Below are 11,189 nucleotides of genomic sequence, written 5' to 3'. Positions count from 1 at the left end.
CTATCACCTATCATACACTACGACTATTAGTATTGAGGAAACTTTAACCATTTTTTCTTTTATTAGCTATCTTTTTATCTACTGTGCACTTCATCTACAAATATATTAAAAACTAAACCTATGCTTCAAACATTTAAAATTCCATATATTCTTGTCAAAACATAATATTATTATGCCTTTTTTTTATGGAAACCATTGAATGGAAGAACCGTTGGTAAAAAGATGAGGTTCTCTTATAATATGTATGACTTTTTATGATAATAAAATAAAATAAAAAGCATGAAATAATATTGTGTATATTTAAGTTAATTTTAATCTTTTTTAATAACCAAATTTGTCATAACGTAACTGATAAACAATAACCGTTAATACGGATTGGATATATTTTGAGTATACTATACATTTTATGACTTTGTATGAAACAATATTAGTTTTAATTTATATATTTATTATTGGGTATTAAAAATAAAAAGTATTTGTATTGTTAGCATTTTTCAAACCTTCCTCAACTCTGACCGTGATTAGGCCTAAAAGATCACCTACCTCGTTGGAAATAAATGTAATCTAATCAATTTTTATCTGATAATGCTATACATTCGCATAATCATAGGAGAATTAACTTTAGCAAGATAACAATATGGTATTTAGTTACCACATGAGTATTTTTATATATAGAATTATCAATCAATTATGTATGGTTTCTGATGAAAATAATATATTCAACATACATGGAAATTGTTTGTTAGGTAAAAGATAACAAATTGAGAAAGAAAATTAATTACAACGGGTATATTCATTTTAAAAAATATTTTTCTATGTAATACTATAAAAAAATATCATGATCACCCTGAATTACTACATGTTCAACTTCCATCAACAACGATAGAATGCCTAAATTGAGACATTTTTAGACTATAATATTTGTCAAACAAACAATTAATGAAACACTCATCCATACCTTCTCATTTTGAGTACATTTATTATAAAAAAAGAGTTGAAATAGCAAAAACACAAAAATGATGATTTTTATAATTTTGTGTCGCTATCTATATATAGAAGACCAGAAGACCATGATTATCTAACAAAATTAATTTTATTTATTGCATTCAATTTGAATAAGTAAAAAATCATCTTATTTTAGTTTAGTCCTTAATTCGTATGATTTAAATTTTGCTCAATATATATAATTTGATTTGATTTAATTATTAGTGAAAATATCTCGAGAACCTATTTTATTCATAGATTTATTATTTTAATAATTAATTAATTAATCTAATTAATTAATTAATACAAATAATTAGTAAAAATAATTTGGTTTAATAAATTAAAAAATACTAACAGAATATTAAAAGAAATAAATTAAAAAGTACTACCAAATCAATTTGATATAAATTATAATAAATTATGTGATATTTAAATATCTAATCAAATCAAGTAGTTGATATAGTTAATTTATCATAATAAATTGTATTTAATGAGTTAAAAGAAACAAATCGCTAAACACTCTCATAAGCGTGTCACGTCAACTCCATCATTAAGTACAAATTAAGAACCTGATTTTTATATAATAGAATAGATAATAAATAGAATATATGAGAATATCATATGTGACATATTTTAATTATAAAATTGGTATTATATAATAGATTTTTTTCTGAATTCTTATTGCTTGTTCGTTGCTAGTTTTTACATAATTACTTAATAATTTTTGCCTATAAAACTATTAACTACCTAATATTATGATTTAGATTTAATTAATAAGAATGATGATATTAATATTTTTTTTATAAGTATTATTATTATTTATAATTAAGAAATAGTCATAAATAAATTTATTTTCATCATCAAATTTTATATTACCTTTAAAATTTAGCATAATTAAATCTAATTTCTACATTTTGAAATGAATTTACTCAAAAAAAATTAATATGTAAATCACATTATTATTAAAAAATTATTTTTTAACATAATTAGCGGTACTTATTTGAATCATTAAATTTAATTTTTAATGATATTACAGTCAATTTATTTTATTTATTTGTATTTTTAAAAAATTTACACGACTGATGCCGCTAAAATAATGCTTCTCTGCTTTTTCTTGGATGATGCATTTTTTTGGAACAACTTTTCATTTATCTTAAAATGCCTCTGTGAATGATATTTTCATATAAACTAAATGGATTCATGCAAATTTTCAACAAAGGATAACAGATTGTATGGACTGCTCTTATTTTCCAAATATAAGAACTTGATTTTACCTGTTCCCTTTACACATTAGTCCGAGTCCAATAGGATGTTCCCTTATATATTTTTTCTGTGACAATGGAAATTTAATGATTTTCAAAAAACAAATGGTGGAGAATTCGACCAATCTTTAATCACTAATACATGTTTACTTTTATTCTTGCAAATGCATAAATTTAAGAATTTGACCATTATTATGCATCTCATCAAGAAGGTTCTGCAAAACCTATTATTTGCACATTGGAAAGCTTTTGTAGCGTTTTTTACCAGAAAAGAAAGTTTGGTATTCATATAAATTAAATCATATGAAATTTGTTTGTCTTATTGAACAATAAATCTTTATAAAAATGTAGGCTCGTGACCTCTTTTAATATTTTTAGGAATAATATTCATATAATTATTGACTCGCACTATCATTCTTTTTTAAGCGATAATATTAGAAAAAAATATAATTGATTGTCATCCTAAAAAATAAATTCATAACAGGTCAACTGACATAAAAATATAACAATGGAAAAGAAAATTCATTACAATGGGTATATTCATTTTAACAAATATTCTTCTATCTAATACTATAAAAAAATATATTGGCAACTTTGAATTGTTACAGGTCAATTTCTATCAACAGTAGTAGAACGTCTAAATTGAGATATATTCATCAAACAATCAAACAATCAATCAATAAAAACTCCATCCGTACTTTCTCATTTTGGGTACATTTATACATAAAATAAGTTATACGTAAAGAAAAAAAAAAGAAGAAAAGAAGAGTTGAAATAGTAAGAACGATACAAATCACGATTCTTATGATTTTGTGTGACCATCTATATATAGTAGATCAGACAACTATGATTATCTAACAAAATTAATTTGTATTTATTGTACTCAACTTGAATAGGTAAGAAATTATCTTATTTTAATTTAGTCTTTACTTCACATTATTTGAATTTAGTTCAATATATATTATTTGATTTTATTTGATTTAATTATTAGTTGAAAATATCTCAGTTGCCTATTTTATTCATAGATTTATTATTTTAATGACTAATAAATTAATCAAATTAATTAATTAGTACACACAATAAATTTGGTTTAATAAATTAAAAGAAATAAATTAAAAAATACTAACAAAATATTAAAATAAATAAATTAAGAAATATTACCAAATTAAATTGATATAAATTATAATAAATTATATGATATTTAAATATTTAATCAAATCAATTAGTTGATATAGTTAGTTTATCATAATAACTTGTATTTAATGAGTTAAAAGAAATAAATTGGGAAATACTCTCAGAAGCATGCCACGTCAGTTCCATCATTAAATGGTAGAAATCCGATTTTTATATAATAGAATAGATAGATAGATGATAGTTTGGTTGAAATTAACATTACTATAAAAACACTGAAATTGCTAAATTATAAATGCACGCAATAAATATATGTATATATGTTATCGGAAATAGATATGGTTCATAAAATAATGACAAAAATGTTATCCTAATTTAAAAAAGAGTATATATAAACCAAAATGCTTGTTGCTTATTTCAAAAGGTTAATTATGCGTAAATATCATGGATATTCATTTTTGTCTTCATCATTTTTAAATGGTAGGCCAATTTATGGATCTGAATCTGAAGAGGCCTTCATTTTCCTACAAATAGTCGAAGGACAGAAGAAATGAATATGCTTTTTTTTAAAATATCAAACTATAAGATAATTAATAAAAAAAAGGAGAATATAAAGATGATGTACCTGAAAAAATTCTTCGTAATTCATCATACATCTCCTTATCAATCACTTCTTTTGTCTTGAAAAACTGTCAGATTTTTTTTACTATAAAAATAACTATATAAACGCTTCAGGTATATTCAATCAAATTGATTTCTTATTATAGAGAAAAATTTAATTTAAACCTGCAGAATTGAGATATCTTATTTTGCATTGAATTTTCTGAAAGGTTGAAAAGAATGATTATAATTCATGAGTTATTATTGACAAAGCGTAAATTAAATGATATTACATCTTATTTGTTAGGTAGTTTTTTTAATAACAATTACCAGGAACGATATTTTTTTGTACCAAAATAAGTTAGTTGTGTTCTTTTGAGTTCATGGCTGAAAAAAAAGTTAAACTTTTAACATAATTGGTATATAGGTCGAAATGGACGGTTTTATTTATTATATATTAAAAGTTTATTGCATTACCTTTGATTCTTTTGATCCAATATTTTTCTTTTTATCATCTTCCATAACGGAGTCTTGTCTGCTTTAACTATATCTCCCCAACCAATAGAATAAATTTTGAGTGGATGAACTTGTTTCAATTTCACATTTGAGTAATAACAATAAAGTAAAAATATGTATCATCAATGCAATTATCACTGTCATTAATATTGTAATATTTACTTTATTGTAGTTAATCGGGTACGGCATTGGAGTTGGAATTGGAGTTGTATCACTTGACATGACAACTTGTTTTCGTTGTCGAATCATCTCCCGATAAGTTGCACGTCTTCTAATTAGGTGTTGCTGTCTTTATTCTTCGGTCATGTTCTATCTTCTTCGTCTGGCATATTCTGTCCAAGTGGGTCGACGTTGACATGATTGTTGATGTCGTGAAGTTTTCATTTCTATTTGTCAGAAAAAGAGCAAGATGCAGAGAAGGAAAATATGTGCCAGACCAAGTTTGAGAGTGAAAGAGTAATCTAATTCTCGTGGGTTAAGTATGACTGAAGGTGGAACAGCTTTTTATTGAAAATGAGTCGGTTTTTAAATTGAGTACGTAGTAGTAGCAGCTTTTTTTATTGGAAGTAAATCAGTTTTAAAATATGTTATGGGTTGAAAGTGAATCCGTTTGATACTCTGTCGTGGGATAAATTCTCTTTTTGATAAAAAAAATTAAAAAAATGGAAGACGTAGTAACAATTTGTTATATTAAATTGAGTGTTTGACAAAAAAGAAATAGGAAGTAAAATAGGAAGAAGAAATTGGATACCAAATTTTTCTATCCCTATTATACATTGGTACAGCCCATTATATATGTTGGTATAGATTTGATTAAGAAGTACTCTTTTATACGTAATTTTTTTTTATTAAATATACACATAAAAAAATTTACTTTAACAGACATACGTAATTAAAATTCAAGTACTATAATAAAAGTTAGGGTTTCTTTTTCTTTTTGGTAGTACTCTTAACATACGTAATTTTAATATCATTTCTTTTGTACACATGTTAAGTTTTGTTTTATCTAAAATAAAATGAATCAGTTTTAAATTCTATCATGGGATAAAGCCATTTTTTATTAAAAAAATAAAAAGAATTAGAGTGAGCTGAACAATTTGATTTTAATTTCTTTCACGATTGAAAGTGGAGGAGTTACGAAACTCTCTCGTGGGTTAACGGAGAATTTACAAAACTGAGTAGTTTTAGTTTATAAAAATAAGGGTAAAATAAGAAAACAGATTTGGATACCAAACTCTTCTATTCGCTTTATATATTGTTATAGATATCTATAATAATATTATTTAGGACAATTATGGAAAGTTTATCAAATCAAAACCTAAGAAAAATAGATTATTATTAATTAAATAAATATACAGGATTCTTACCGATATTTGGACTATTCGAACTGTTACTTGGACCAACTCCACTGTTATCATGAGTATTTGAATATTTAAAAAATTTATTATTAGCATGAAAAATAACGTAATTTGATAATTTAAGAGTACATTCAGGAGATAAATTATACATAAATGGTACTTAGAATACAATAACATATATATTGTAAAAAATAATTCATATTAAATGATATACTAACAAAATAAATTTATTAATAGGAAGTATAACTAAGAGTACCTGACACAGAGTATTGATGAGCGGGCATATTTGTGATATCTTCTAATGGTGTTGTCATATTAGTTGTACCACTCGATGTATCAATTTATTTTCCTTGTCTAATACTCTTTCGGTAATTGGCACGCCTTAGCCCTTATGGCGAGGTGTTGCTGCTTCTGTCTTCGCTCATATTTTGTCTTCGTCGCCTGTCATAATCTTTCCAAGTCGGTCGACCACTTCCACGTGAATCTTCTATTGGTATCCTGTCAACTGTAATTAGATTATATTACATTTTACGTTATATTTAGAGGAAGTAAGAAGGATGCATGAGAAGATGGATGAAAAATGAAGTTTTTCTATTATGTAGTAATAATAATGTGAAGTGAGAGAGAATAAGAGAAGAAAGAGATAATTATAGAAGTTATGTGGATTTATGAGATAAGAGAGAACGTGAATGAAGATGAGGTAGTGGAAGTTTTGTAATGCGGAATAACTAACGTATACTGGAGTAGGTTATTAAGAAGGATAAAAGTGAAAAAAAGTTTTGGACACCAAAATAGGTTTTGCCATTATATATTGTTATAGATAAAAATACAAGTTTATAGTTTTGTAGAAAACCAAAAAAAAAAGTGAAGTCGTTGCTGCCAACCACAATCTGTGTTTTGAATAAATCAAAGAAAAAAGTGAAATAATTGCTGGCAAATGCAATCTGGGTTTTGTAAGGAGGCGCAACCATAAAGCGAAACGTATTGCCATATCCTCTACATGCAGATTGAGCTGGACTTTGACCGTGTTGAAACACGCCAATCGCAACCGGCGTTGTACAGGTGGTCAGAGCAAAGCGGAGGCTACTTTTACAGAAAATCTCGTTGCATGTTGGACACTGCACATGTATTTGGGGAGGTCTTTATATTTATATTTTGGCGTTTTTGAATTTGAATGTGAAGGAAAAAAACCTATAACATATTATGCGTTGTGCGAGTTGAAGCAAGGAAGAAGAAGACTCGGCCGAGGTGAGGAAGAAACTTCAATGAGTGAGGAGTGAAATTTTAGTAGAATGTTATTATTTTTATTAGTAAGTAGAACTATAGTTATTATTAGGGATAAGTACGATTTTGGTCCCTAACGTTGAGGGTCAGAATCGAAATCGTCCCTCTTCTAATTTTTGATTTAAAATCGTCCTTAACATTTTTTTCGTATTAAAATCGTCTTTTTAATTTTTTTTTGACAAAAATACCCTTACCACTACCAACATAATTACCTCCTTCACTATCACCACCACCAACTGGCATTCCACCACCATTATCAACATCATCAGTACCCAGCATCATCATCATCAACACCCACTGCCACTCCACCACCACCAACGCAAAATGACGATTTTAAAATGAAATGCAACATTAAGGACGATTTTAAGTCGAAAATTACATTAGGGACGGTTTCGATTCTGACCCTCAACGTTAGGGACCAAAATCGTACTTATCCCTTATTATTACTATCGTTGTTAGTGTTATTATGATTATTATTAATTATGCTATCTGTACATTAAAATCATCCATCAAAATTAGTTATAATTATAAAATATATGTTGAAATAAAAATACACATTGAAAATAAATTAAGTCACACATGTATTTATAGTTTTATACATAAATATATTGGTGACTAATTTTAATAGCTAATTTTAGTGTACGAATAGTATTTTTGTATTATTATTATCATTATTATTGTTAGTTTGTTCATATTATTAATTATTATTTTGTTTTTGCAGGTTATCAGAAATTTGTTGTCCAAAAAATTTGATCCACTAGAAACTTATAACGAGACAGTTGCAGGCTTGCAGCAGCCCTAGCATCAACCGGAACCGAAACCATAATCACAACAGCCAGCAGAGCCGTACATATCACAGATGGTAATTCCAGCCAAAGGCCATTTCAGTCCGTTGGTTGGATTTGATGACATCAGTTTGTCTCAGGTACTGAAAGACACAGATTATTTATTTCAGCCATCTCAGGAAAGGCCTGCTGCTTCTGATTCGTTTGTTGGTCGTCGCTCCCTCTTAGGTCATGCTAGTGACTTCTCAATGGGTCGATCGCCGTGTTTTGTGGATCTTCCTTGTCCTTCTACACCACCGCAAATCGAGTTGTTTGATTTGAATGAATATCCGCAACAGGAAGTGGGAGTTGGAGGGGATGACCTTCATCACGAGTATCATTATGGTGGAGCGAGTGCTCCGAATATAAGTGCTTTCGATATCGATGACATTGGCGGAGCCAGCATGCCAGATGTTGGTGCTTCTGAGGCTTGTGGGGGTGGCGGACCTAGTGGCCTGGATGCGGGTACTTATGAGGGTCGTCCATATAATCTACGGACACAGATTGCTCCCCTAGATAAATACACCCCATCGTATTATTTGAAGAAAGCGGCGATGAAGTAGTTTTCTTTACTTATTGTTTATTTGAGTTTATATCTCGACGTTTCTTATCATTCCTGTCTTTATTGTTGTACGGTGATTTTATCTTTGGATATTTCTTTCTATTTTTGTGTTTCTTATTGTATGGTTGTTTGTATATTTAGACGTTTCTATTTATTCCCGTCTTTATTATTATAAGTTTGGTTATACTTTATTTTAATGCATATATAAATAAATTGCACATCATGCTTAAATAGATAAAAAGGTTACATAAGAAAGTCCACATGCTTAAAAATGTAACAAAGTTGCATACAAAAGTTAAAATGCATAAATACGTCTAAATAGTTGCATAAGAGAGTGAAAAATACACGAGGAAGGTTAACCACTATTGACCTCCGGCAGAGTTTGGACCTGCGCACTGAGGACATCGACTATGGCTATGTCCCTCCTGGCCATATATAGTACACCGGCGAGGACCACGCATATCCTGTGAATTCATCTCATTCAAGTAGCGGGTTGACTTCGGTCATCCTTTAGTCACGTGCTTCAATGTTCAATGGCGATCACCTTCGCTCCTTCATATCTAGCCCACGTAGATGGGTCACCCATCATAACAAACTTGCCTCTGTAGACCTTGCAAATTTCAGACATCTTGTACATGTAATGTACATACTACATATACTTGCCAATCAAGATGCTGGTTAGAACAAAATGCAAGAGCATGGTGACATGAAATTCGCTCGACCTAGAAATGACCACAATCGCAACGTTGTTGCGCAAGGTTAACAGTGTATATAGAACCATCTCACATTTCACGAACCTCAAACATCTTATTGCGCCTGTCGAACTAGTTGACAACAATGTTTCCTACACGTCGAAAACTTTCTTCAACTCGTTTAGTGGCAAATTCTGAATACGTGAATCCATTGCAAACGTGCTCATGAGTCTCAACACTCTTCCGAGTAAACAATTCGTTTAATCGATAGAAAGTAGACCTAACAATGGCAGTCACAGGAAGGTTGCGCATACCCTTAAGGACAGAATTTATGCACTCAACCAAATTAGTCGTCATATGACCCCAACGATGACCTTGTCAAATGCTAACACTCATCTCTCAACACTGATCTCATCGCACCATCGAGTATATGCCTCACCCCGCTCTTTAAGCTTTTGGTAGTTTGTACTGTACTCCTACTCCGTCCTGAAATAGCTTGTAAAACAAACAATGTAATTATAAGCAGAAACCACAAATTACTAAGGATAGGACCATAACAACAACTTCAAATACCTATGTTAACCATGAGTTTATGCAAGTATGGAGCCTTAACCCTCCTTAAGACGTTGGACCCGATGTGCCTAATGCAGAACACGTGTCACGCTCTTGGTGGTGACCATGCATCATTACTGCGAGCTATTGCTACATCGATGGAGTTATGACAGTAAGAAATAATGTCTATGCCATCTCAAATAACAACGTATCTGTGCAAATTAGTAAGAAAAAACTCTCACGCATCTGCTGTCTCACCTCCACAATGGCAAAAGCAATTGGCACAATGTTTTGGTTCCCGTTTTGTGCCATCGCAACTAAAAGTGTACCTTTATATTTCTCATACAGGTGTGTGCCATCAACCTGCACTAATGGCTTGCAGTATCTAAATGATGTAATACACAGATAGAAGCACCAAAACATGCAATGGAGAACTCTTACACCATTCACCTTCTCACTTTCATGATAAACAGGGAGAGTTTTTTATTTGAACACGAGACCTTGATATCTTCGCAGTCATTGCTTTTAACCATACTGGCAGAGTCTGGTAAAAAACTTTCCAATCATCGAAAATTTTTGCGACCAATTTCTGCTTTTCCAACCAAGTCTTGTAGTAACTTACAGTGTAGTTGAACCTGGATTGAACTTTTGCAATAATAGACTTCACCTTTATCGATGAGTCTGCTTCAATCAACAGCCTAATAGCATCTGCAATCGTGTCTGAGTCCAACTTGTCATGATCTTATGAAATCGTCCCCATGGTGCACATGTGTTTGCCATTGTATCTCCTGATCTCCCAACAACCTTTCTTTTGAATCAAGCTAGCTCGGATAAGCCAATCGCACCCTACACCATACCCCTTGCATTTTGCATAGAATGTCTGTGTCTTATACCATACACAATGTAATCAACTCCTCTAGAGATAGTGTAGCTTTTGATGGCAAAGATCACCGACTCTCTAGAACCAAATTCCATTCCGACACTAAAATCACCATCTTTCGCTACGACTTTGCCTTCACCTATGACATGCAAACCACCGTTAGCCGGTCAAGGCTAAATAAAGAAATGGTAGTGGTAACTTTAATTAATAACAATATATACCCATATTCACATACTCAAGAAATTTCGGTGCATGCATGCCTGCGAGATCCAGAGTTTGCATAAAAGATGGAATACTAAAGGGGTGCTGGTCTACAAGTGCATCTGTTTCATTTTGCACCGTCAGATTGACTGCCTTGTCTCCGTCATTGTTTTCATCATCAACTTCGTAGTTGGCTTCGAACTCCCCTTCACTATCATTGTTATCTTCTTCCCAATCTATATCCCCGAGCTCATCCATATTCACCTCCTCGCCAACCCCGTCCAGCCTCATATGCTGTTTAAACTCAACGTATAACTCTATCGTCGGCACGTGAAACTGAGTT

The sequence above is a fragment of the Arachis ipaensis genome, chromosome B03 (genome assembly GCF_000816755.2).
Source record: "Arachis ipaensis cultivar K30076 chromosome B03, Araip1.1, whole genome shotgun sequence".
Lineage (NCBI taxonomy): Eukaryota > Viridiplantae > Streptophyta > Magnoliopsida > Fabales > Fabaceae > Arachis > Arachis ipaensis.
Note: the sequence above shows the minus strand (reverse complement) of the source record.